Consider the following 23526-nt stretch of genomic DNA (forward strand, 5'->3'; position numbering starts at 1 on the left):
TGTGATAATAATAGCTAACAATTTATATAGTGCTTTAAGGTTTATAAAGCTCTTTTTTATATGCATGTATAACTCATTTGATCCTCACAATGATCCTGTGAAATCGGCACTATTATTATCCCTATTTTACAGATGAGAAAACTGAGGCAAAGAGATGTCAAGTTCCTTGTCAAGGCTCAAAAGCTGGTAAGTGTCTGAAGCAAGATTTGAAAGTAGGTCTTTCTGACTCAAAGCCTAACACTCTATTTACTTAGCCACCTAACTGCTTGAGATTAAGTTACAGAGCAACTTGAGATCACAGGTCTAATTAAGTGGTGAAACCCACACTGAAGATAAGATTTTGAGTTATAAAGGGCTTTAGAAATCATTTAGGTCATTTCTGTCATTTTTACTGACAAGTAAAATGAACCTTAGATAGGAAAAGTGACCTGCTCATGGATACACAGTCTGTTAAATAACAGAGCATAGATTCAAACCCAGGGCTCCTCACTTCAGATCCCATGCTCTCATAACTACTGGAGTCCGAGCCTTTTAGCCACCTAACACCCACAGAATCCAGGATTCTTTCTACTAGGCAACATATGAGAGGTCAGTCTTGCTTTTATTTGTCAAACTCTGTTATTCTTGTGCAGTAACAACCTAATTAAGTCACCTCACTATCTTCCACTTAGATACTACTAGAAAGTAGATTAAAATCTTGCATTTTTATAACTTTCAACTATCCAGACACATTTTCCGGCCTTCAGTTCTTAGCTTCCCCAGGACCATTACTACTACTAAGAACAAGACATAATTCTACAGCATTTTCTCATTGACAAAGCACTTTCCTTGTATCTACTCCACAGGAAGTACTATAGGTTTAGATACTTCCCCAAATCACACTGCTAGGAAGAGGCAGATCCTCCGCCAGAAGCCATGTCACTCTGACTATAAGGCCTGGGATTTTTGAATTACCTTATACCATCATCCAATAAATCAAATTAACTAAAACATTGGGATGAGAAGGAAGAAAGGGAGCTGATAATTGAAAAGCATCTCTTCTACAAAATTCTTATATTCAGAAATGCATAATTCCCTCTTTGGCTATATTTGAAATTAATTACTGAGGTGGCAATAAGCAGGAAATACAATTTTGCTGAAGTTTATTTTATTTACAGAAAAAACATGTAAGAATGAAATTGGACAAATATTGTTGAAAGAACAGTTCAGTGCTTCCTACTCATTTCCCTTGAAATGGATTCAAAAAGTGGAAGAGATTTGTATATGCCACAAGTGAAGAGGTGAATTGTTGAGGGTGACCTGTGATATATTTTCTAAGGAGATTAGAGTTTTGTAAGGATATTATGAAATAGAAGTACCCAGATTAACTATACTCCAATGAAGCTCTTGGTTTCTTTCCAAATTGGATTTCCCAGTCTTCCACTGACCACTTGGGATGGTTAAGTATGACCTCCAAGTCTCTCTGGATGAAAGCTCCCCTCTTATGAAGTAAGATAAGGGAAGGAAGCAGAACTTTAGAGCTGAATGGTCTAATGTTAGTTGGCAGGGGCATGGTGAGAGCCATTTTTTTTTATCCTATCATACATAGCAATCAGGGCATCTAGGTGGCACAATGAATAGTGCATGGGCCTGTTGTCAGAAAGACCTGTGTTCAAGTCTGGCCTCAGACAATCACTAGCTGTGTAACCCTGGGCAAGTCACTTAACCCAGTTTGCCTCAGTTTACTCATCTGTAAAATGTGCTGGAGAAGGAAATGGCAAACCACTCCAGTCTCTTTGCCAAGAAAACCTCAAGCGACATCATGAATAGTCAGACAAGACTTAAATGACAGAACAACAAAAACCATTTATATAGCACTTATTATATGCCAGGTACTATGTTAAGTGTTTTATAATTATTATCTCACTTAATGCTCAAAACAACCCTGGTGGGTAGATGTTATTATTATCCTCATTTTACAGATGAGGAAACAGAGGCAAACAGAGGTTAAGTGACTTTCCCAGGGTCACACAGCTAGCAAATGTCTGAGGCTGGTTTTGCACTCAAGTGTTCCTGACTCCAGGCCCACTGCTCTATCTACTATGCCTCCTGGATCATCTCAGCTTGCTTATCACATTACTTATTCATAAAGAGCCTGTGGTGCTTCCAATACTTTTCAGACACCCTGTTGCCTAGTAATGTCTTCTCCATCTTGTATTTGACTCAGAATGCCCTCTGGTTTGGTCTGGTAAAAAGAAACATACATAGAGTCTTTTGAGCTGTGGTTTTTAATAGACACTGATCTCAGTGTGCCTTCAACCTTGGCTGTTATTTTTCAGATGTTCCAGTTTGTTATTCTTGTTATGGGAAGGAGAACTGTATAAAATGAGAATGGCATAGTAAAGGTGCAAACAATTAGTATAATCGTGTAGCTTAAGCCACCTCAAACTGGAACATTGCAGAACTTCCTGGTTGGGAGGTACGTTTTTGGCCGTATCACCTCCTAAAGACAATCTGCAAAGTCAAGGGGGATTGCAAAGGGTATCAACAAAATTAGATGACTGAAGCATGGAAGTGAGCTATACAATTTGCTCTTTATAAACAAATGGTTACTTACGCTATTTTTTTTTAATTGCCTGGTCTTTGCTAGTATTTTTCTCTAATATTTTCAAGATCTTTAACTTGGAATGAAAAGGAAACTGTCCAAATAGTCCATCCTATTCTGCAATGGCAAAAATGAATTGCCAAGACATTTTTAAACTAGGATTTCATTTTGTTATTATTCCTTGTAGATTGTGAGACTAGCATGCTGGGAACCTATCTGTTCCTGAGTGCTAGGCATTGCTGGCATTTTGCAGTGAAGGAGAATGTGTTTCCTTCTGCTAGCAAAATCCCAGGTCACTATGACCTTTCAAAATTAGTTTTATCCTGGATTTACTTCCTTCAAGGCATAGCTCAGGTGCCACCTTCTATACGACAGCTACTCAGAACCTCTGGTTGTCAGCGCTAATGCCCTCTTCAAATTACTTCATATTACCTTGCAAGTAAACAATCATTTAAGTACATACGACATGTCAGGAACTTTCTAAAGCTCAGGGATATAAACAAAGACAACAACAGGGTCCCCAAGACAAAATGCAAAAGATTATGTACACTCTGCTTGTATAGAATGTGTAGAATGGGAGGCAGTCTCAGAGGGAAGGCACTGGAAGGTTTTTTCGTTTTGTTTTATTTTTCAGAGGGGGACAGAGTGATCGAGGAGAGATTAATTGCAGAAGGTGGGAATTTGAGCTACATCTTAAAGGAAGCCATAGAAATCAGAAGGTAGAGAAGGGAAGAGGTCAAAACAGGATTGTTTAATCATCATTGTCATCATCAGTATCATAAATCATCATTATCATCATCATTATTATTTTTATCACCATTATCATCATTATTACTGCTTTAAATTTTGCAAAACCCTTCACAAATATTATCTCATTTGATCCACACTATCTGGGAGGTAGGTGCTACCATTATCCTCATTATGCAGATGAGGAATGTGTACAGTATTTTTGTCCTCAAATAAGTTCCTTGAGGGCAGGAACTCTTTCAGATTTTAATATTTGTTTTTGTCTCCCTGAGGCTAAACATAGTCCCTTGCCATAGTCCCTATGCTTAACATATGTTTGTTAATTTAGATTGAGTATAACCTAACTATTACATTGTATTATATTTGCTCAGCCCAGCTTTGACATTGATACAGCAGGATGTTCAGGCGTATAAGATCTGAAAGCTAACATTCTGGACAATTAATATATGTCTATTTGAAAATACAGAGGGGTATCTCTAGTTGTCTTGATTTATATCTTGCCACCCAGATGGCTCCCAAGGAGAAAGTGAGGCTGGTGACCTTGGATAGCCCTCCCTCACTTAAATCCAATTCACTTGAGAGTCATGAAGGTCTATAGGAGCTGTTGTGCTGACCTCATTGTTGTATGCCTGTGAAACATAGACAATATCCTAGCACCATTCTAGGAAATTGAATTGCTTCCATTTGAATTGTCTTAGGAAGATCCTGAAGATCACCTGGCAGGATAAGATACCAGACACTGAGGTCCTTTCTCAAACTAAATTTCCAAGCATTCAAACTCTACTTCAGAGAGCACAACTCTGAAGGGCTGTCCATTTGTTCGAATGCAAATGTACACTTGCCAAAAAGTCGGTTTTATGGAGAATTCAAATGGGGCAAATGTTTACACGGTGGTTCAGAAGAAATGATACAAGGACATTCTCAAGGTTTCTCTGAAGAACTTTGGAATTGATTGTGTGACGTGGGAGACACTGGTGCAAGACCACCCAGCATGGTGTGCCCTCATTAGAGAAGGTGCTGTCCTCTATAAGCAAAGCACAATTGAAGTGGCTCGAAAGAAACACAAGATTCAAGAATTTAGAGAAGCCACCTCAAAGGTTCACAGGGACTTTTGGTGCTCCACCTCTGGTAGAACATGCTGAGCTCGTATTGGTCAGATCAGCCCTAGTCAGACACATTGTCACTTGACTCTAGCATAATGTTGTCATGTTGGTCCTCTTCAAGAACAAAGGACAACCACCACCACCAATACATGTATATACACATACACACACACATATACATGCATACATATATACATATATATACACCCATGTAAATTTCCATATGTATGAAATAAGAACAAGGTGACTGCAACCTACATTTCCATTGCATGATGTGGGTTGAGAGCCATGTGATTCCTATTCATTTTTACATAAGTTGCCCATTGAAAGCCCCTACAAATGCCACTATGGGCAGATGCACAGCTCTAAACCTACAAAATTTCTAATGAATTTCAACCACGATCTTTTTTTTCAAACACACCAAAAAAGATTGCTTCCAGTGCTGACCCGCAAGGCATATTCCCCGTGGCCTGATGCAAATTACGGTGGCCGTGTCATAAATACTTCTGGAATGAGGTTTATAATGGGAACACCACCCGATCCTTCATTACAGAAGCACTGTGGGGGGCCATTAGGATATTTTATAGAACCGCCAACTCAGGCCTAACAGCAAATGGCAAAGAGCAAGAGGCACAATTGACAGTAAAAGGGAAACAAAACAAAAACCCAATCAGCGACAATGAAGACATCATTAAAAATAGAAAGACAATGAAAATGCCCATCGCGGTTTTTCCATTAGCTGTGACCTTGGGCCCCAGGCGCAAGTTCCTTGTTTCATTATCTGCCTTAGAAAAAAATGCCGCCTTCTTTTGTCAGTCTGGTCTCAGATATTCCGAGTTTGATCACTGGGAAGAAAGAGGGCAAGCAGAGGGGCTGGAGTCAAAAGCCAGCTGTCAGAAAACAATTTACCATTCTCCATTTGGAGCTTTCCCTCTGTGCGCTTCATTATTGCCTCACAGGGAGCCCACTGTTGGATGACAGCAAGAGAAAAATTAAAGAGAGTCCTCTTTGGCTGTGTTGACTGCTCATATCTGCCCAGCGTGGTTGCTTGTATTAATGTTTACGAGGACATAGCATTCTGCATAGGTTTTCTCCATCAGGGGAAATACCATCGAACATACTCAGATCTCTTGGTTGCGCGTTTAACCATGGCGTTAGAATCTCAGAAGCTCATTCTTTGGCTGTACTAAGATGTCATTGGAGATACTCCTTCAAAATAGGGCTCCTGCCTATCTTTTCAAATCATTATGCCTTATTTCCCATCACTCAATCTATTTTGCAGTCAACCTATCCAGCTTACCACCCTCAGAGTTCAACACTCCATTTGTCTTTGTTCAGGTTATCCTCTATTCCTGAAATGATCACCCTTTCACCTTCTTCCCTTGGGTCCTCTATTTTTCTTTCAAGCTTCAGCCAAAGTGCCATCTCCCACAAAAGACATGTATGATTAGTACCACCCACCTTCCTTTGGAAAAGCTGTGGCTACAGGACTGGACCTCAAGTCAGAAAGACTTCCTAGCTGTGTGACTCCGGGAAAATCATTTAACCTTTTCACCTGAAAAATGAAGATTTTTTAGTTTCTTCATCTGAAAAATGGGAATAATAATTAAGGGCAAACTGAAAATTCAGTTTCTTCATCTGAAAAATGAGGATAAAAATAGCACCTGCCTCACAAGGTTTGTTGAGAATATCAAACAAGATAAAATTTGTAAAGTGGTTTGCAAACTATATATTATTGCTTCATATTTATTTTGTAGTTTTCTGTGTATATATTGACTCTAGCCAGTGATGTGTTGTTAAATGTTTAACAACAGACTCTCCAGAATAAAAAAAAATGTACTCAGGATGATACACTTTAAGTTTAATCTTCATTATTGACATTTTCTCTATCAGTTTCTTAAGTCTAAACAATCAACAAATCAGCAAATCAAGCCCTGATTTGTATCATCTGCAGATCTCTGAGATATAATTATACACACTGAAGATTTAACAATCTGCTTTCCTGGATTAATGCTAGCTGGCTCCAGCAAGCCCCTGCTTCCAGACCAGTAGAAGGTAAGTCCTTTGAAGGAAAAGATTATTTAGGATTTTTTTTTTGCCTTTATTTCTAGCACCTTGCATAAGACATGACACATGGCAGAAACTTAATAAATGTTTACTTAATATGTTTTAATTCAAATAAGTTGAAGCTGAATTATAAACAATTTAGAAGGGACAATCTTAGAAAAATTAAACTCAATGGGTATATTATCTCAATAACAAAGTAGTAAAAGTCTTCCTTTAGTTATTTTTTATTCTTTAAATCATGTCAATTTTTTGTTACATTCAGATTTGGGAATGGAACTCCTCATGCTTCATTGTGACCCGGAGGTGACCCATTATAGGTTATAAAGACTGAGGTAATGGACCACCATCTCTGCCAGGTCTTATCAAGCTGGTAAAGTTTCCAGTCTGGAGCAGTAGCAGATATGTGTTTGTCCTATGAGGACAGGTCTGCCTGAGTTCTGTGACTTATCACTAGACTTGGGCACCAATGGATTTTGGTTGGGATCTGTTGGAGGGAGAATTGTCATACTTATGGAATCACAGGTTTTCTGAACAATTATTCAATTTTGAAGCTTCATTTAGAATATGGGTTCTTAATGTGTGTGCGTGTGTGTGTGTGTGTGTGTGTGTGTGTGTGTGTGTGTGTGTGTGTGTGTATCATGAATCCCTTGGCAATCTGGTAAAGCCTATGGACTCGTTCTCAATATAATAGTTTGAGATTAATGAAAACCCTAGAGACAGAATTTCTGGGTAATTAACAATCAATTTACTAATTAGCTAATAATTAATAAATTGATGGTCACAGGTTTCTCATTTAATGCTTTAAATACCTTTGTAAAAGGGGATGTCACTGACAAGAGAAATCAACCTTGACTGGTGAACATTTAATGAAGAGATGAGCTAGAAATCTTAAGCTCCTCCTGCTAAGAACGTAGTTTGATCATGAGTCTTAGCTGCCTCCAGCAATCTGGACAGGGGAATCCATCTCCGTCCAGACCACTCTGATAGGTTTTTCTCCTTTATGAGTTGGGCCACTCTAAATTCCAATGGAGGGGTGCAAGGACAGGGGATCATTTTCTTGGGCAAGCATTCACTTAGATTAGATTCTACACTCTAAATAGAAGTAAGGTCTCCTGACTGACCTATAGGGGCTGGGCTCTAAATGAGGAAATAAAGGAGAAAAAGCCTTGCTCCTAATTTAGTAATTGGTTGTTAATGTACTAGCAAAATAATTAAATACACAAAATAAAATATTTAGGATAACAAAAGGAACCTAACTTTAGTGAAAATAAAGATGTATTTTTTTCTATCCAAGTTCATGGACCCCTTGAAATCTATCCATGAATGAATTTAGAATCTGTGGACTCCAAGAACCCCTGATTTAGGTTACATAGACTTAGTCTGAAAATCAATTTCCTATATTTCATTTGGTTCCCAGGACCAAATACTGTCTCATAGTAGAATAGATTCAGAGTTAGAAGCGACCTCAAATACCATCTGTTCCAACCCCTTAATGTTGCTGAGGAAACTGAAGGCCAGGGACATTAACTTGTCCAAGGTCACATGGATAGTAAGAATTACAGGTAGGTTTTGAACCCAGGTCCTCAGATTTGAGAGCTACTACTTTATTCCCCCCAAGGTACCATTTAACCTGCCCCTGGTCCAGCACCTACTCATTCTGTGACCAAAATCAAAACACAATTTCTGTAAGCATCAATTTCCTCATCTGTAAAATGAGGGCAATAATGCTTGTGCTACAGCTGGGGTTTGTTGTGAGGAAACTCCTAAAAAATCTTGGAGCTGTATATAGATGTGAGCTCTAACTCAGGTTATAAAACACTTTTGCCTGAAATAGCTGGATGATTCTGTGATCCTATCATCCAATTTTAAAAGTTGTTTTTTTCCTTTTTAATTCCTTGGAGAATTGCCTCAGTCTTTCCCTTTCTTTTGCACTGTCTTTATATTGTCTTTGTGTAGGGGGATGAATTAATTGCACCTATAAATTTTGTATTTTTTTCAGCTTTTGGAGATCTTCTGATGAAAAGACTGGCAATTCCATTCCTGTTAAAATGACTAAGTGGAATTGTATTGGCAAGATTCTGCCACAGCTTAAGGGATTAGGAAGGAAGGTAATGCATCTTAATGCAAAGGGTGAATTTTATTTTTCTAGGTCTGCTGACCATTAGTATGTACACAATCTGACAACTCTAGTCTCAGAAACACAAAACTAGGAGGTGAGGGGTGTGTGTGTGCGTGTGTGTGTGTGTGAGATGAGAATCACTAGTTGAAATCACTCAGAACTTAACTCAATCTAGCAAATGATACCTTGGCCACTTCTCCAAAATAGTAGCTGACAGGTGACAGTTGCAGGACCCAGACAGAAGTGACCCCAAACTAGGGAATTTGTTGAAGTTAGTGGAACATGATTTGTCCCCAAACTCCCTCTCCAATCTTATCTCCAACCACACCTTTTCATGAACCTACTCAAGCCATGAATGAATCATGTTGGGCTAGTCAACTAATTTCAATTTGCATTTATTAATCGTAAATTAATACAATTATATTAATTCTCATTCATTTGGATCTTCCCCTCTGTGTACTCCATTATTACCTCCCTGGGAACCCACTGTGGGACTACAGCAAGAGAAAAATTGAAGAGTCCTCTTTGGCTGTGTTGACTGCTTGTATTGGCCCAGAATGGTTACTTGTATTAATGTCTATAAGGATGTAACATTCTGCATAGGTTTTCTGCATAGGCAGAAATACCATTGAACATGCTCACCTTTCTTGTTTTCAAATTAAGTCTTCAATGTACCGCATGAATTAGAATCTCAGAGACTGGTTCCTTGGCCATACTAATATGCCATTGGAGATAGATGGTTAGAGTAGAAAGAAACTTCAGAGACCATCCAGTTAAACTGTTTCATTTTATGATGCCTAACACATAGTAGATATGTAATAAGTATTTGTTAACTGAATAAATGAGCTTGACAATAATCTCTAAGTGGGTAGTGAAAATATTATATTCTTTTTTACAAATGCCTCCCCTTTGCATGTAGTAGGCACTTTAATTTTTTCCCCTAAATTGAATTACAGGGGCAGCTAGGTGGCGCAATGGGTAGAGTACCGGTCCTGGAGTCAGGAGGACCTGAGTTCAAATCTGGCCTCAGACCAAACACTTGACACTAGTTGTGTGACCCTGGGCAAGTCACTTAATCCCAATTGACTAAAAAAAAAATTAAAAATAAAAAAAATTGAATTATAAGTCAAGAACTCATTCCAGTATAGATGACCTAGGCCATGTAGGTGGGGCAGTTAGTTAGAAGCATCTGACTGGCTAGGAATTTTTACAGGCAGAAGCTTCTGAAAGAGGAATCTTGGCAGATAGAAGATGACCTTAAATCTTGACTATTTCTCTTGGCAGAACTGTTTCTCTTTACCTGTGTGACTGTAGGCAGCAAACCACCTTCATTCCCTGAGTATCAGTGTCCATTTCTGTAAAATGAGGAAGTTGAACTAGATAATTTCTAGGAGACATACAGTGTACTAAAACAGAATGAGTCTTGAATTGGGAATCAAAAGACCTGGCTTCACAGCCCGGCTATGTTAATGACCATCTTTGAGATCTTGGGCAAATCATTTAATCGGTCTGGGATTCATTTTCCTTATCTGTAAAATGAATGGGGTTGGCCTTGAACAGAGGTTCTTAATCTGGGCTGTGTGATCTTGTTTTTTCTTTTTTAAGTAAACATTCTAATCACAGTGTTTCAATAATTTATTTCCTTTGTAATCCTATTTATTTTATTTTATGAATTTAAAGACATTAATCTGGGAAAGGATCTGTTTGTAAGCTTTACCAGATCAACCAAAGGGGCTATTATAGAAAAAAAAAAAGGTTAAGAATCTCTGGGCTACAAAGGGCTATAAAACTATATATGCCCTTTGATCCAGCAATAGCACTTCTAGGTCTGTATTCCAAATAGATCATAAAAAAGGGAAATGGACCCACATGTACAAAAGTATGGACAGCAAATCTTTTTGTGGTGGCAAAATATTAGAAATTGAGTGGATACCCCATTAATTAGGCAATGGCTGAACAAGTATGACATATGAATGTAATGCAATACTATTGGTCCATAAGAAATGATGAACAGACAGATTTCAGAAAAATCTGGAAAGACTTACATGAACTGATGCTGAGTGAAATGAGCAGAACCAGGAGAACATTGTCACAATAACACCAACATTGCATGATGACCAACTTTGTTAGAATTAGCTCTTCTCAGCAATGCAGTGATCTAAAACAATTCAAAAAGACTCATGATGGAAAATGCTATCCACATCCAGAGAAAGAACTATGAAGTCTAAATGCAGATCCAAGCATACTATTTTCTCTCTCTCTCTCTTTACTTTCTTGTGGTTTTTCCCTTTTGTTCTGATTCTTCCTTACAACATGACTAATGTGGAAATATGTTTAATATGATTGTACATGACAGCCTATATCAGATTGTATGTGGTCTTGGGTAAGGGGAGGAGGAGGGAGGGGGAAAATTTTAAAATCCAAAATCTTATAAAAGTGAATGTTGAAAACTAAAGATAAATAAATGAATAAATGAATAAATAAATAAATAAATAAGCAAATAAATAAATAAATGTTTTTTAAAAAAGAATCTCTGGGCTAGATGATATTTAAGGTCCCTTCCAGCTCTGAATCTATGAGCCTCTGTCTTATCTGAATAGAGTATCATCATGTTTTGCACTTGGCAATCTCAGGCATATGATGTCAGGCATTTTGTTGGAGGAACTGTCTGTAGCTGTCCTCTCTCTGTAATCCAACTGAATTTTTTATATCATTTATATTTACATTTTTATTATTTTAATAAGCAGATTCATAAACAGAAAAGGTAATTTTGTGTTTTATTTGCCTAAAATAGCAGAAAACAACCATGCCTACTGCTGTCCTCAATCCCATATACAACACAACCCTCCAAGTTTGCCTATTTAAAATTCCAGTCATTGTTCAATCTTGGTGCCAAGTTCTGTCCTTTGTTTCAGGATCATCCACTTTCCTAATTCCTTCTGTCATATTGTTATACAGTGATGGTTTTTGTTTCTTCTACTTTTGCTATGCTATGATTCTGCTACCCTGTGATCTTATGATTCTATAAGTTGACCAGCTGCTTAGCTGCTCTAAGAGACAGTTATCATGGCTGTTTTTTCCCCTCCTGGTATATCAACAACAAATTCCAGCCACTTTCCAGCCTACATGTCCTAAGTACGTCCAGGATATTTCTCACACAAAAAAGAGAGACATTTCTTTTGCTTCCTCCATCATAAAAACCTTGAAAAGGTGCTTGGACAGTGACTTGCAATGGTCTAAGCCAGGCCAGGGATGTAAATGTTAAAAATGTAGCAAATGCTTGTCTTTTCTCTGGCCCCATAAGAACTTTTCTGGTTTTGTGACCTCCATCTGATCACAGTTTCACTAGTTTCCTATGGCCTACTTTTACCTCCTTTTCAAGTCTCTCCACAATTTGATTAGATGATTGAACCAGAAAATTTTTTTATGAGAGATTCATTGTGATGCAGTAGAAAGATTTCTGAAGTAGATTTTTCCAAACTTCTCATGTTACCCCCTCCATGAATTATACCCTCCCTCCACTCTGTTCCTCAAACATGCCATGTACTTTCCAGCTTCCATGACTTTGTTTATACTTTTCTCTATCTAGGCTGTCCTCAATCTCTCTTTATTTATTAAATTACTAACTATTCTAGGTAGGATGGGAGGAAGGAAGCAGAGAAGGAGGGAAGGGAGGAGAGATGGAAAGACGGAAGGAGGGAGAGAAAAAAGAAATAGAGAAACAAGGAAAGAAGAAAGGAGAGAAGAAGGGAGGGAGGGAAGCAAGGTGGGAAGGAAGAAAGGACAAATTCAATTTTGCCCCCTTGCAAATTCCACCATTGCTACTGGTTCTACCCACTAGGTCCAAACAGAACAAGTTTAATCTCCCTTTCACATGACAGCCTTTAATTTCTTACTAGTAAAGAAACATGTAAATATGTTTTTCATTATTGCTATTACGACTTCAGCACTGTTTCAGATGGGATGCATGACAAGCGAGATGGGGAAGACCATGCATTGATTTTACTGCTATAAAGGGTAGAACAGTCTCATTTGAGTGGAACTGATGATCTTTGAGAAATGATATGCTCACCAGAACCACAGATGATTTAGTGTTTAATAGTGGCAAATGAGAGAAATTGCTTATTTAAAAGGGAACAAAGTCATGATAAAACTCTTCGTGGATAGCTCATTGTCCTCCACCTTTATCTCTGGATCTACTAGTTGATATGCTAACAAAGGACTATAAATGAAAATATAATGAAAGACAAAAAAAGCCTAGCACCCCATGATTAACTCAGGATCTGATAGAGAATGTCAGTACATCACTACCACCACTACGACCATCCTTCCCCTTGGCAATGGGGAAGTTCCTGAGGAATGTGAAAACTCTGTAACACATTATGGTCAAGGAATCACAAAGGAAGGATGAAATAAACAATACCACCAAAGAAAGATTTGAACATAAAAAAACTACTGGTCATACAATGAGAGTGTGATGGTCTGTGTGTGTCTCACCATGGCTATCTTATGAAAGAACGTGGAAAAGAGTCACACTTTGTTATTGTTGTTAAGTCATTCAGTTGTGTCCAACTTCACCACACTATGGACCATAGCACACCAGGCCCATCTATCCTTCACTATCTCTCAAAGTCTGTCCAAGTTCATATCCTTTATTTCTATTTAGCCATCTCCTCCTCTGCTGTCCCTTCATAAGTAAGATGTTTTGCATTCAGAGGAGGCAGGAAATTCACCATCTGTTGTCTTGAGGATGCTGTTGCAAAGCAGGAAGGAGACACTCACCCCTGTGGATCATTTGATAACTCCTAGCCCAATCAAATCCCACAGACATTTCCTAAGTACCCATTATGTGCAGAGGGCTGTGCTAGAAAACAGGCATGCAAAGACAAAACAAAGAACAGTTCCTATCCTCAAGGAGCTTACATTCTACTGCAGTCGAATTTAAACAGATCCACTTACCTGTTCTTTACTTATACTATTCTATTCAACATAATAGTTTGAAGTGGAAAAGAATTCTAATAACTGGGAGAATCAAGAAAAGTTTCCTATAGGAACTGGTACCTTGAAGGAAGATAAGGATTCTAAGAGGAAGTAAAGAGGAAGTACATTTGAGGCATGAGGGAAATGAAAAGCCAAGTTGAGATAAAAGCAATTAGGTAAGTTAGCAAGAAGAGCAGGCGAGTGAGGAAAGAGTTTGTGAAGGGGAGTAATGTTAAATAAGTTTGAAAACGTAGACTGGAGTCACATCATGAAAGCTTTACATTCCAAGCTGAACGGTTTTATTTTACCCTAGAGGCACTGGGGAACTCCTGAAGGTTTCTTGAATAGGAGACTGACATGGTGCTTTAGGAGGTTTATTTTGGTAACTATGTAGAGCATAAATTAGAGAAGGGAAAAAATGGAAGGTGGAAGTCTAATTAGGACACTGTTTTAATCATCCAGTTGAGAGATTATGAGGGCCTTAAATAAAGTGTCAGCATTGTAAGTAGAAAGAAGAGGACTAAAGTGAAAGATGTTGTGAAGATAGAATCTATCAAGAGAAAGAAGAAACAGCTGACTCCAGCTTCCCTAGCCCCTAGTAGAAGAGAAACCATGGTCAAATAGTGCCTACCTGGATCTCTGAGCATTCTCTGATAAATGAACTTTCTCCTTATTTTGCCTGGAGGTGTTGCATTATGAGAGGTTGAGAGGTTGAGAGGTTGTGACCCCTCAAAGATGGAAGTACATGATGGATCATCTGGAATGAATTCACAGACTCAAGCATTCTGTAAGTCAAGTTGGCAAAAAGTTTATTGTTATGCTTTTCAGAGGGCAAGGATTCTTAAGGATCCTGCAATGTTAGAGTGGTACAGTTAAAGTTTATATAGGACACAATACAATGAAACAGGTGCCAAATATGCTAACTAGGTGATTTAGGGTGGGATTAGGGAGTGGCTAAGGAGTGGTTAGTTCTTAAAAGAATATGTACTTCTTGTACCTACTGCGCAGGCATTTTACCCTGAGTTCATTAGGAAAAGCCCACAAGGGGGGCCACAGGAAGATGTGGTTTTAGGCCTGCTATGTCACTAAATTAACTAGAGTTCAGGGTAACCGAGAGTTGTCCAGTCTGCCACCAATCAATGTCTTGTTTGACAAAATAAGTGTAGGGAGTATACATATGTCTTAAGTCTAGAATATAGTTAATGAGGAGCCCAGGATGTAGATAATGAGGTTGGGCAGTAGTATGTCTTTATGACCCAGTGCAAAGCCAATTCAAACTAATAATTCCTTCAGGTGCTGTTTGTAACTGCACCAGGGAAAGAGATAAGGGTCTTGCTGGGGCCCACTCATGAGTAATTGCTAAGCACAGTGTCCTTGAGCTGGGGAGAAATTGTCAGGGATAGTGTTTCTGAGGCTAGGGAGAAATTGGGGTCCAAGTACAAGCACCCAAACATAAGCACCCAAGCACCTCATCAGAGGCAGGCCTCCAAGTCACTTGCTGTTTTTGTCCAAACCATGCCACAAGAAACATACCACTCCTACTTCTAGCTTCCTCCATTAAAAGGTCATCTCTTTGGGGCATTTTGCTTTTCCATTCATTCACTCATCAGAGGAGCCCTAAGCACCCATAGGGTGACCAACCTACCCATCCTTCTTTTACATAGATCTGTATGTTCTGCCTCCATATTTGGGATACAAATGTGACATCATCTAAGTTTGGTCTTGTGTGGAGAAAAACTCTCCTTTCCCAACAATGCTTATGGCATTATCTCGTAGGATGAATAATGATGCACCTCTGACAAAAATGACATGATAGATCCATTGAAGTATTGGAGTATATTTGTTGAGAGTCAACTAAGTACATGGCATGACATTAGAAGTCATATTTTACAGTCTAACTATTTTCAATTTGAAAAAAAATGTTTTTTGTTAATGTAGTTATAAAAGGATGCTACATAGTTCTGGGCAATCCTGAAACTCCACAGAACTAACATTGAGTAAAAATAGTTTTTTTTTTAATTTAGGTACTTTTAAAAAATATAGTATTCAAGTCTTTTGAAGTATAAATCCTCAAAGTTTTGGGATCTGGGTTACTTCCAAATATTTCTCAAGAGAATTAAGTTTCAGCAAAAAAATTAAGCCATTGTGGCTACCCTTAAGATTGTAACTATAATTCTGTAGGGACATGAGGTATTGGGCCAATCTTTATCCATTCTGCAGTATGTTAGATCTTAATTCTTGAGAAGTCATTCTCTTTCTTTCAGTTCAATTCAATTAATTCAACAAGCATTCATTAAGAACCTAGTAAATGTCAAGCATTGTGCTAGGTATTGGGGAAAGTAAGGGAGGGGAGGGAGAAAGAAGGAAGAAAGGAAGGGAGGTAGAAGGAAAGAAAGGAAGAAAGGAAAAGGGAAAAAAGAAAGAAAGGAGGAAAATAGAAGGAAAGAAAGAATGAAAGAAAGGAAGGAAGGAAGGGACAAAGAAGGAATGAATGTAAAAGGAAAGAAAGAAAGAAGGAAGGAAGGAAGATAGAAAGAAATAAAGAAAGAAAAAGAGAGAGGGAAGAGGGAAGAAGGAAGAACAAGGAAAGAAAGAAGAGGAAGGAAGAAAGGAGGGAAGAAAGGAAGGAAAAGAAAGTTCCTGCACTGAGGGAACTCATTTTACTAGGGGGAATGGCAGAGGTACAATCAACATATATACAAATAAGTAAGCAAATAAAAAAATAAAAATAATTTCAAGATTATAAAAGTGATAATCACTGATGATATCAGAATATACCTAATATAGGCGATGGTACCTGAGCCGTGCCTTGAGGCAAATGTGAAGAGGAAGTATATTCCAGACATTGAGGACCATGTAGGCAAAGCATGGTGGCAGGAAAATATTTTGTGTGGAGAACAGCTAGTAGGTCAGCTAAATAGGAGCAGATAGTGCTTGAAAAGGTATCTGAGGTAAGAATTACAAAGAGATTCAGAATCATATTGCCTAGTGCTTTAAATACTGTGCTGAGGATTTTGTATTTTATTCTAGGGAGCCACCAAAGGTTACTGAAAGGGGCAGTGACGTGGTCAAATCCATGTCTCAGTTGCATCAATTTTCCAACTCCAGCAAAAATATGGATTTAAAGTTACAATCCACTAGGCCAACAACAACAATTAGTTCCCCTTGTCTAATGTGATCTATTCCATTTGTTTCTATTAATTATCGACCAGGAAGGCTCTGGTACAGACTTGACAACAGACAGATTCTCTTTGGCCTCATATGATGGCTCTTACCGCATACAGAGCACAGAGGGGCCTGTTTGGAATCTGTAGATCTTGGCAATGAAAAATGGACAGGGTGCTCAGCGGAATCCAGACCAGTCTAACTTCCAGATCAGGAATGCCACTGAGTATCTGAGCTCACTCAGAGTCTGAGTCTGGCCCATAGCTTGGAAAACATCTTTCACAAAGTAGGAATAAGCTGCCTGAAGTCTCACACAGATCCTCATCCCCCTGTGGAATTTGGAACTTGCAAGTTCAGGACCAGATTTTGACAAGGGAGCGTTCACACTTCAGTACAAACTCTTGGGCCTGGAGACTTCCCTTCCAAATTCAGCTTGACACTGTTGGAGAAGGTTTTCAAATAGAAACTTGTCTTTTACTTCCATAAAGAGAATCTTAACTGTTATTAGTGAATGGTATTATGCTTTAAAATTAATTATTGATATATCATCATTATTAATAATACACAGAAATGACAACAACAATAATAACAATAATCAGAAAAACCCAGGAATGTTGGCTAGTTGACAGACTTAGGGGAGGCAGACATAAGATTTGTTTTCTTGGTGCAAATATCAGGATTCACTCAAAATTCACTAAAAAAGAAAACCATTAAGAAGCCTATGAATAGAACTCAAAAAAGAAATACAAACTGCCATTAGGGTCATTGTCAATGTCTGTATGGTCATTTTGATTCTCCTGATAAAAGCATTGAGACATTATGAAAAAAAATAACCGCATGCCATGATGAAGTTAGTGCCTCTTTCCAAAAGAATTCTAGTCATTGGGAAGAGCTTCAAGAACATGGTATTTTTCTGGGCTGACTTCTCAAGTGGGATCAAGCCACTTCCAGGTGATATTGCACAAGTTATATACGCTTTGTGGGACTGAGTTTCCTCATCTCAAAAATGAAGAGGTTGGGGGCAGCTAGGTGGTGCAGTGGATAGAACACTGACACTGAACTCAGGAGGACCTGAGTTCAAATACGGCCTCAGACCAAACACTTGACACTTACTAGCTGTGTGACCCTGAGCAAGTCACTTAACCCCAGTTGCCTAATAAAAGGGGAAAAAAATGAAGAGGTTAACGGTCTCTAAGGTCCCTCTATGTCTGATTTATAACTCATTGAGGCAGACAGGCAGACACCAAGGATATCACTGGGATGTAGTAATGTTTGATAGGATGCTACTTGGTGAAGAGGCCAAGGTGGGATTGAAGGGATGATCTGCTTTTGGATGCAAGAGCCATCCACTAGTTAAATGACCCAGTATTAAGGCATCAAGGATGGGAGTCACATGTGACAAGTTCAAGTTTTTAAAAACAAGTCCCAAAAGGATATAACATTAAAATCAATCAATTAAACAAACAAACAAAAACCCCTCTGCACCATTAGGCAGGAATTTAGCTATAAACATACTTCAGGGCAAGAACCGTGTTATCCTTCACTTATTCTCAGAAGCTAGTACGGTCCCTTGTGTGTATATGTATATGTATATGTATATACACATACACACACACACACATACACATACACATATATACATATATATGAAGGAAACAAGAATAGCTGTGATTTATTCTACCTAGGGAACTTCAGGTATGAGAATTCTATCCATTAATACAGATTGCCACCCATCTATGACCTAATTCAGGAGTTCTTAGCCTTTTGAGGGTCATAGACCTTTTTGGCAGTCTGGTGCAGTTGATATACTTCAGAATAATGTTTTTTTTAATTGGAGAAAATGTTAAATTTCAGTTAGATGTTAGTGAAAGTGAAAAATTAATTTTGTTTCTATCCAAGTTCACTGATTCTCTGAAATCTGTCCAATTGCAGAGTGCTTTAAATGCTATGCTGATGATTTTTTATTTTATCCTGTATTTATACTTTTGATCCAAGGTTAAGAGCCCCTGACTTAGATCCTAAGAAGTTGCCAGAGGCATACAGTCATTAAATAATTTGCCAAAGATGACACAGCTAATAAGTGTCCAGGACAGGATCTGAACTCAGATTTTCTTGCCCCAAAGTCTAGTGCTCTCTATCTATGATACCTGGCATATAGTTGATGAGTTGTTTTTTTTTCAATTGTGTTTGACTCTTCATGACCCCCTTTGGGGGTTTCTTGCCAAGGATACCAGAGTGGTTTGCCATTTCCTTCTCCAGCTCATTTTTACAGATGAGGAACTGAGGTAAACAGGGTGAAGTGACTTGCCCAAGGTCACACAATTAGTAAGTGTCTTAGGCCAAATTTGAACTCACAAAGAGGAGTCTTCCTGATTCTAGGCTCCATACTCTATCCGCTGTGCCTCATAGTTGCCCCATGCATGTAGTAGTAGGTACTTAATGAAGGTTTGTTACATCTGACTGAATTGAATTGAAGAGATGGAAAGTGAGCATACTACTGTATGGACTCTTTCCTCAAGACCACCAAGAGATCATTAGACATAACTTTGGGGAGTTTTTCAACATGCATTTCCAGATCTAAATACTAAATCTCAATCACCAAAAAATGACTTAGTCCATGTAGGTTAAGGGCCGAATTCTTGTAAAGCTTTATAATTCTGTTTGGGAAAAAAAATTGTTCTGTCTGGAGTTTTATACAAACATACCAAAAAAAAAAAAAGTCCCAAACCAGAAACACCCCAAGCAACCTGGAACTATGTAAATGCCTCTCCCCTTCTTTGGCCTCCCTATAAATCAAAAGCAGCTGCATTGATTTAAAGATTATTTGTTTTAGGGGAAAAAGGTATTGTGCCAACAGTTCTGTAAACCAGTGCTCAGCCTGATGGAAAAGCTGAATGACCCTTTGTGATCCAAGGGCTCTTGTGACCTCTCTGATAAATCAGCAGTGCAAATATCCCACCCTAGGTCAATGGCCACACTCACTGGGGAAGGTAGGGAGCTGGCAACTTGGTTTGGCGTGTCAAGTCACAAGAATCCATCAAGGTCTTCTATTATTTATGCTGCAAGATTTGTAGGCTGTCTGTGGAGTAACAGGTGTAGCTCCCCTGGGTCAACAATTCCCTGAATTATGTATGGGAGAAAGAAGACGTATACGATACAGACCATGGCTCAGAATCATTTATTTTTCAGGATCATGTTTCTTCTGAATCTGCTGCATTGCGAGGGCAGTGTTAGTGGTGTTCTTCATAGAGCCTATGATTTGACATGGTGGGTGCAAATCTGTCCTTGGGTAGATGGGGACAGTAGGAGATTAAGTAAGCATGTTTACTATTACATTCTTGTTCCTGTTTGATGGGGTCATTCTTCACCTACAGCATAATTTCATTCCAGGTCTTTATCCCCTCACCTGGACTATTATAATAGATTCCTAATTGGTCTCCTTGGCTAAAGTCCCTCCCTTCTTCACTACTTCTAGAATAAATTACGAATTCCACTGTTTGCTATTTAAAGCCCTTTGCAATTTAGCTCCAGACTATCTTTCTGAGCTAATTTTATCCCTATTCCCTGTCATACTTCTTTGTTCCAGCAAAAATAGACTACCTGCCATTCTTTAAAATCAGCATTCCATCTCCCACCTCAGTATGCTTGCCTAGATTACCCCATGCCTGGAATGCGCATCTTCATTGCTGCCTGTTAGACTTTTGGGGTGAGTTCAAGGCTTTCCCTGATATCCTTTATTATTTATACACTCATTTCCCTGCTCCAATAATACTTTGGGATCTATGTTGTATTATTTTGTATTTATTTCTCTACATATAAGCTGTTTTTCCACAATAAAACGTAAACACTTTGAAGCCAAGGACTATTTCATTTGTGTCCTCATATCATCAATACCTAGTAGAGAGCCTGGTATTCAGTAAGCACTTAATAAATACTTGTTGAATGAATTAATGAAGTCAGCTATCCATCTGTGAGTCTTAAGTGTACAAAGAAAAACCTCTCCAATGCTTAGAGGTTGTGAGGATGATGAATGCTCATTACTTTATTAATGTGGTTTGCTTACTTTCAATAATAATGTAAAAATGGAAGTGTGATGCTTGGAGAATATAAGCAGAAACTTACTACCTTGAGTTCCCATTCCATTTTTGACTGTAAGTTTTGAAGGATGAATAAGCAAGTTATAGAACTTTTCTGAGGAGATTTTTTTTTCTTTGTTTCTTAGACTAGCAAAATATTCAAAATACTTAATATTCAAAGTGGTTTGTCTGATCCAGTTCAACTTATTTCATGCTTATTAATGTGTCAGGTACCCTTAAGGACATGACATATAGTACTTGCCTCAAGTATATATAAAGACAAAGCAGAAAAATAGCCCCCGACTTCAATAAGCTTGCATTCTACCAGTAATTAATTTGGACCAATTCATGGTTCTCAAGGCATCTGCAGATGGAGTGCTCCATACAAGTGATTTCCATAAGTCATAACAGATCATACTGTCTATGAATCACATTAGCCTTTTAATTCGTGTGCTACTTACAGAAGAGTAGGATTATTCCTCCCAAGATACGGAGTACAGAGGATAATGTCTTAAAAATACGTTGCTTACATTCTTCCAAAAACTTGTTTCTTCCCTTTCTTAATAAAAAAAGGAAGTTTCAGCTTTTAAGCTTTATTCTACCACCTTCTTAGCATGAATCATAGGTGTGAAAACCAGAGCTGCCATGAAAGATGGAGAATCTAAACAGTGATAAATATGTGAAATATTCATCATGAAATAGCCATCCTAGCCCTTCAGGAGCACTGCCATCGGTGGCCTAACTTTGTCTTTGGAGGTAGATGTATCACCTAGGCTATCTCCCTCTGGCCCATGAGGAAAGGCTTTTGAAAGGAATTTGAGCTTTTCTGTTAGAGAACTATTCGTTTTGAAATTAACAAAGCATCCAGGGTGTGTCTCCCTGACATTTCCACTTGGGAATCCAGCCTTGAAATGTATGCCACTGCTTTGAGATATCTTCATCTCAGAGGCTTAAAGTCTTGCAGATTTCTTGCAGATTCCGACTGGTCAACCTACTGACTGAGTTAATTAGAAGAAATGTTTCCTGTTTGAATGATAGAATTTGAGCTAAAAGTCCCCTCATTGGCCAACTAATTCAACCTTTACTGTGGCTAGGTTGTTCAGTGGATAGAGTGTCAGGCCTGGAGTCAGGAAGACTCTTCTTCCAGAGTTCAAATCTGATCTCAGACACTTACTATCTGTGTGGCACTAGACAAGTCACTTTACTCTCTTTGCCTCAGTTTCCTCATCTGTAAAATGATCTGAGAAGGAAAAAGTAAACCTTTGCCAAGAAAATCCCAAGTTGGGTCATGAAGAGCTGAAATGACTGAGAAGGACTAAACAATAATAGATACTTCCTGTGTGATCATGGGCGAATCACTTAACCTCTCTGAGGCTCAATTTTATCATCTATAAAATGAGGGAATTAGACTTGATGGCTCTGGAGGGCCCCTCAAGCTCTCAATTTGTGATCCTATTGTAGTATTCCCTCTGGGCTCATCCTCCTCATCCCCACTTGCCTGGTAGCTTAGGTCTCTAGCAGTAACTTTGAGAAATTGTGGTTTCTAGTAGTGTGTCTAACAAGCCCCCATATGCTGTCTTTCCCCAAAATATTAATCAACTATTTGACACCATTTAGCTTTTCCAAAGGGATATTCACTGACAAAGTATAGCAAAGACAGAAGTTACAAACATGTCTCTCCCCCCTTACCTGGTCACACTCTCCACTTGAAGACACAGAGTTCCTGGGGAAAGTGGGCTCAAATTCACCCACAAAAGTAGAGGCTTCTATGTAAGGAACATAGGGAGCCAAGGGATGAGTTTCAATTCCTGAACCTGGGAATCTTTTATTCTTTTTTTGTAGAACCCCTACCAAGTTCCCTCAGAGGCAATGAATCACTCTTTGCTAATTTAATAGAAAATTTCCTTGGATTTTTTCATTTTAGGATGATCTCAAATTGGCCTCCACGTAGGCAGTGATCCAGCTCTACCCACTGAGGGGGAGCTCGTTTTCATTCAGGAGACTACAGTCTGTGTGATTGGATACGATTCATAAATTTGCAGTAATTGATTTTAATCTACTACTGTCTTTTTGTTAGTCTGCAACAAACTATTCAGCTTGAAAAATCACATTGCTGGATGTCAGTTAGTTAGTTAGTTAGTTAGTTAGTTAGACTTCCACCCAGTACTGTCTTTCTCTTTCCAGTTTCCCTGTTCATCTTCCCCTGCTAAGAGATATCAATTGGAAACGCTCTAGAGAACATCCTTTACCCTTCATAATGTCTCACCAATTCTTTCATTTTTCTCCATTATGCCTTCTCATCTGGAAGACTGCTTTTTTTATCCTGCCAATCTAGTCCTCATTCATCACTCTGCATATTTTTCATAAATCCTAATCAGGTGTCCAGTACTTTCATAACAGGGGCCAGGCTATGAGGTCAAATTTCCAGATGTGGCAGAACTAACTTTCCCATTCTACCTCCTCCCAATTATAGTGTATTGCCCATTGTCCTATCCAGAAGTTCAAACCCATATCTGTGAAGGAAAGGAAGGCAAGTCTGTTACTGTAATTTAGGATGTTGGGATTTACAGTGGGGGATGGCTCTAAGACAAGAAATGACTTGTCGAGGGTCACAAAGGTGGTAAGTAGCAGAACTGGTATTTGAACTTAGATCTTCAAATTGTAAATCAAATATTCTCTTGGCTG

Source organism: Phascolarctos cinereus, unplaced genomic scaffold (assembly GCF_003287225.1).
Source record: "Phascolarctos cinereus isolate Bilbo 61053 unplaced genomic scaffold, phaCin_HiC Scaffold_9;HRSCAF=440, whole genome shotgun sequence".
In the NCBI taxonomy this organism is placed as follows: Eukaryota; Metazoa; Chordata; class Mammalia; order Diprotodontia; family Phascolarctidae; genus Phascolarctos; species Phascolarctos cinereus.